We start from the raw sequence: 6,530 nt of genomic DNA, 5'->3' as shown, positions 1-6,530 counted from the left end.
TTTTTTTTTTTTTGGAACTATCAGGAAAAAATATAATTTTGATCGTTATTTTACTGCTGTGTATGTATATATATATAGGTACTACACCGTGTTGGCATATTGCCTAGTGAAAAAATCGTGAAATTACTTTTGCGTACAATTTGCAAAGTCATTGCAACTCCAACAGTTTGTATACATACACCTATATAATAATATGTGTTTTGTTATACAGACTGCAGCTTGTAATAGTAGTTCGTTAAAATCTTATTATATCGCGAGTGTACCTGTGGCTTCATTGTATATTACATTTTGTACCGGAATTAAAACGAGTAGGCGATTAACGGGCATAGGTTTCATTATTTAGTGTTCCTTGACTTAATACGCGTTTATAGGTTGTAGAATATGGATAAAGCTTTAGAATGACTCAAGGCCGACTTATTTAGCCATGTCTACACTTACTTGCGGAGAAATTCAGTATTAGATATTATATAGCTATATAGTATAAGAGCATCGGTTCTTGAATAAATCATTAAAAGTCTACCGAAACAATACTTTTGTTACCTACTATATTATCATCAAAATTACTTATATCGATTAATAAATTGCATATTGTAAGAAATTCAAAATTTATACATTTCAATGGACTGATTAAAAAATTAGAACTATAATTCGGTACTATTTTGTAATTGTTTTAATGAACCAGCTATTACTAATATAGTTGTCTTGAAAATGTTATGTACTACTATAATATACTTTCCATTTGTTGTGTAATACAATATTTTATTCAAAATTGTACTTCAAGAGAACAAATATTTAAAATAACCATGTAATTACACTATAAATTTAATTTCATCAAATGTTTTCCTTTTTGTTAAATTATTGGTTTTTAATACTTATTTTTTTTTTGCCTCTGCTGACATCTGGTTTAATTTTATAATGCAAAAGTCAGTACATACGATATACTTATTTAAAAGGGAATATGAATATCAGATCGATATTAAATAAATTTATTATTTTCAATATTAAATTTCACAACAATAGTATCTATAATATAGGTATCGATATTATCATAATTCATAGTAATATGCAATCCTAATAATGAACAAATCGGATAGAATAATATTTTGTCGTAGCTTTAGTACACTATACATAAATATTTATAACATAGGTTACATTTCATAAAATGGGTGTACACAACTACATAATATCTATGTATATATTTCTACATGTATACCTATGTGTGGTAGGTAGGTATGTACTTTTATACATGCGTGATGCATATTGTGTATACCTATTCATTTTATACTTTAATATCAAAAATATAATTTGTGGTGGATTATAAATGTGTCATAGGAATCATAATATGTTTTCCCTACAAACGTTGTAAAAATAATTGCACCACATAAAGTTTATAGCGTATACCTACACACGTCGTTAAAGTCTCGAACACAAATACACGACGAGTTGTTTCGAAGTGTCTACATTTATTAGCTCCTAGAATTATCCACTCACTGTTCCATTTAAAAGGTGACATATTTTTAAGGCTTAACGAAATTGTAGAAATCGTAATACGTTCATTATAAGTATAGGAAACGAAAGTGCATTCGTTTGGTCGAACTTGTTGCAACTGCAGTTTCCAGAATAGGTATCGAATCGCGACTGAACCAGACTTTTGATAACTTTTTAGTAAGTATAAAATATTTGTCCTACTGTAGATGTAGTATATTATAATAAAATGTATAAATAAGCGACATTGATAGAATTGTTTTTTAACTAATTTAAGTACTTGAGATTGTTTAACTTGGGCTTAGAAACAACACGTATATTTTCAATATATTTATACGTTGTAGAAGATGAGCTGCTGTGCAGATTGTTGTACCCAACAACGAGAACGTTTTTAATTAGGTATTGCTTTTAGATAATTATTATAAACTAGATAGTTTATATTTATTTTAATGTTATATTATGTAATTACAATTTATTATTGATTTTTAATTATTATCAATGACTCAATCTCGTATTCGTAATAAAATGTTTACAACCATAATTATTGTGTACCTTAATCATAAAATATAATTGCGAATAGCAATACAAAAAACTTCGTTCAATCTGTGTAGATTTTAGAATAATATATATATATATATATTTATTTAATTACTATACTACGTTTATTACCTTGGCATTTACTAGTACCTATATGAAATTAATAAATTTTCATCATGTTGGTTTATAAATTCATTATTTATTTCAAGAACAAAATAATAGTTCGACAGTACCTCTATATGTTATTTGGTCGATAATTCATAATATTAATTACTTTTAAACAAATGAAATTGATAAATTCTTCATATTAAAGCAGTTTATAATAATTATTGAGTATCATTTATTAATCATTATAATAAACAAGTATACGTGACACTTTCAATCAAATAGTAAATACAGATAGGTACTACATTTTTATTTTAACCTCAATTTGTACTGCAAAATAAATAAATTACAATCATCTCAGTGCAATCACGCCAATGCCAAATCAATAGAATTGAAGCTCCCGTGAGGTTTTTTAAGAATGTTTAATAGGTACTACTTATTATAATATATAACAACAACTAACAAATAAATGCGTGTTAAAACAAATAGGATATAAACAATTTTTTTCGATAATATTTAACTTTTCTACTACACATAGGTCAGGTTTTAGATGAATATGTGTATGTACTTACCTTACCTTTTAAAAACTGAATTTAAACCTGCAGTGTTTAATTTATGAAATATTATAATATGTCTGGTGGTACTACTAAAATCAAAAGTTGTTTTTAAACTAAACACGTGATATATGAAGTTTTTTATTGATATCAAATTCAATAGATTTATCATTAGATGATTGAATAATGGATTCTACTGAGTTTCTGTTTGTTGACGATTCTTTGTGTATTTTAACAACTTCATGCACCAGTTTGAAATTATTACAACCATTAGAAAATATAATAGCAGATGAATCAAATGCAATGCAAAATGGACAGTTGAAATCTTTGAGTTCATTATTAACACAGATAACTCCCTTCGTGAAATTTTTTTGTTATCTAGTGTCTTTCCAAAATAAAGATATAATATGTATAGTTGAATATTACTGAAAAATGATGGCTGTTATTTGACAAAGTTTATTTATTGAAAGATGTCAAAATGTTTGTAAAGTTTAAATATTTCATCATAATATGATAAATAACACTTAAGAGTCTAGAGTCTAGAATTCTAGATAATTAATATCCTTAAATCTAAGTTCAATTATTTTAATGATAACATAGATCTAACTACCCAACTATAAATACCACAGTAAACACTTAATTATTTCATTAATGTTAACTATTAACTTTAATCCAATTAATATTTTTTTTGTTTATAACACAGTTTTGTTATTTTTAAGCAGTGATTGAATTAGAAATAAACTAGAAGGGAATGCAAAAGTATAAAAATGAATTTTTTTTTCAACTTCTTTTTCAAATTTTTTTCAATTTTTTTTTTTTTTATCTAAGATAAAAATGTTTTAATAAATATATAAAATCAACAAAAATCAATATTTTAAGTCAGAAACGACAGAATCGTCTATATAATTTGAACCTCCAATGCTCTTACAAGAATTCACAATTTTGACGACTTTCGTAAATATTCTACCTTCAAATACTCAGAAAAAATTAATGTCTGTTATTTCTCCTGCTATTCTTAATTTATTCCAGTAAGAATAATTTATAAGGAACCTTGTACCTGTTACCTTTTTAAAATTATAAACATTTTAACTAACAGTTATTGAAAAAAAAATATTCATTTTTTGTGAGATGAAAACTATACATGTATATTATATAATGTGTGAACTATCTTAGGGGTTGAAAAAAATAAGCTATAAACACCTTTCAACTATTAATTTTTAATTATTTTAATAGACATAGTCATGTATAATGTATGACAATTCAACTATTATGAAATTAGATTGGACAAAAACATATTTTTCATACCCTCGGGGGTTTAACTAAGTAGGTACAAAAGGCAAGCGAAATTGACCCAATTGGAAGTTCACAACGGGCGTAAAACTGCACCTATAATACTGATGTGCTACAACTAGTAGCCTGCTCCCCACTACTTTCATAATCTGGGATGATAATCAGTGGCATGTAGAGGTATTTTCAATAACGGGGGAGGGGTGGGGGGGTTAAACTAATAATACATTTAAATGAATCGTGGTGGTTGGCACGCTGGCGATAGTGCTCTACCAGTTCTGGCATAACCATTTAAGATGATCATATCTATCTGGCAGCAGGTACTATCTTAAATGGTGACTGACATTCAAACACTGGCCAAGTACTGACAGTCGATAACGTCTATTAGGTAAGTAAGTAGGTATAGAGTAATACAGAATATTAGCGCGCTACTGGCAGTTTTGGTACGCCAATACTGTTAAATGGTTATATCTGGAATGATACCGCTTTACCAGTACTGGTAGCAATGACATTTAGATCTGTTTTTCTATTTCCAATTACTGCTAGTACAGTATTTAATAGGCCCGTAGTCCGTAGCCACGGGCCAAACTTATAATGTAATAATTAGGTGACAGGTGTAATACTATAATTAAAAATTATAATTAAGTATTTTAGGTGTCAATAAACAGCATACCTACCTATAATTAATCTAAAAATCTAAAATCTGATCCTTACAATTTGAAATATTTATACTTAGTGTAAAATATCTTTGAGGGTTGATTAAAAGTTTGTAAATTTTGACAAATAAAAATAAGTTAATATAAGTACATAGTTCAAGTATGTATTAGATAAATGGAGTCATATAATTATTAATATTAACTTAGATGTACACATCATCCTGTATTAATTTTTTTTAGTGAAGCATTATAGTGGTTCCCAACCCAGCTGTTACATTATAATAAAATATTAAGATATGATAGATATTGTTTTCTTAGCAATTCTTTCTTGTTTTCCTCAATCCCTGTGTTTTGTTCCAAAAAACTAGCGACTTAGTGTACTTGAAAATTCCTTCTCTCTTAATCCTGGAGTTTGTTAGCAAGAACATCTTAACAAAAAATAATTGTAATACCAATGAGAGTTATAACTGTTGTAACTGCAGATGCTATCTCGATTATTATAAGAACATTAAGAACTTACCTATAGTAAGTACTAGTATTTAGTACTTGTACGTGTGAGTAGCAGGAAATTTGAATTTCTAAAGTAATTTGTCCGTCAACCAAATTCACTTTACTCTTTAAGAATTATATTTTAAGAATAAATGTAGATCAATTCCTGCTAATTTTTATCTCTCACATAAATGACCATAAAATATTTGTGAAAATATATAGAGATTACTATAAATAATGTCTTACAGCCTTAAAAGTGAAATATACAGCTTACCAGTTTTCTTTTGCGATTTAATCAACATCATTATTCAGTTGACTATCAAAGTGTTGATAAACCATGGTAAATATAAAATATAAGGATCACAATATCGGTACACTGGTCCTGAAACACAAATATTATTTTAGGCACAATTGCATGCCCGTGCTCTTTTCAGTTAGTTTTACGATCACGGAAAACGTTCGTTTTCCAACAATGTACGCAGTAGTAGTTAATATGACCGATTTTTGAATACTTACATAGCATTTTTTTTTTTTTGGTTATACACCACGCGAGAAGTTATTATCTAATCGTTTACTGTACATTGTAATTTATAATATACCAACATAATATAAATGTAATTTGTATAATATGTATACATATACCCATGATGTAAGTACGCGCGTGTCGTTTTAAGTCACGAGACGGCGACGACTCAAAACACGGAACTCTTAGCGCGCGTACGGAAAAAATAAATCATTACGTTTTTATAATTGAAATAAATATAGTTTTATGCCCAATTTAGCTGTTTTCTGTAATGATATATTTGCTGGTGCGTATAGGTTTTCGTTATTATCTTTTTTAATCAGCATGTTTCGACTAAACGTCGACAACGTCGGCGGCATACAACAAATATTTAGAAAATAATATTACTATATTATGCCACGTTGTACGACGATATAATATTATAGTGGTGCTGCCTAAGCTTCGTGTTTGTGTGCGTTTACAAAACGATAATGTGTGTGTAATCAGTGTATGTATATAGGTAATAATTACTCTAATCGTAGTCGGACGACGTTTCCGCGTGAATAACATCCCGCTCGGCCATCTTCCCAAATCCCGATGACCACAACGAGTTGATGAAAAATTTGTTTTTAGTGTTAGGAACATGTAAACTGGAGTACCGCTCTGCTGATTCTTAGGGAAAGCGTGCATCTCCTTTCACCTGGAAAATGTGTTTTGACTTTATTTCGTAAATGTTGTACTCATCCGAGGTTGTATAATATTATACCTATATGATGCTCAACAGCCGATAAAATATGTGCTTGGTACGTTCCAAATTATATATTTTGTTAAGATGACCGAAACAAAATGAGAAGTATTCGAAGTATTTTAATCTATAAGAACAAATTTCGGACAAATAAGTATTGTTAATTTGTT

This window comes from Myzus persicae, unplaced genomic scaffold (genome assembly GCF_001856785.1).
Source record: "Myzus persicae strain clone G006 unplaced genomic scaffold, MPER_G0061.0, whole genome shotgun sequence".
Classification (NCBI taxonomy): Eukaryota; Metazoa; Arthropoda; class Insecta; order Hemiptera; family Aphididae; genus Myzus; species Myzus persicae.
The sequence above is the reverse complement of the archived record's forward strand: the minus strand, read 5'-3'. Positions refer to the sequence as shown.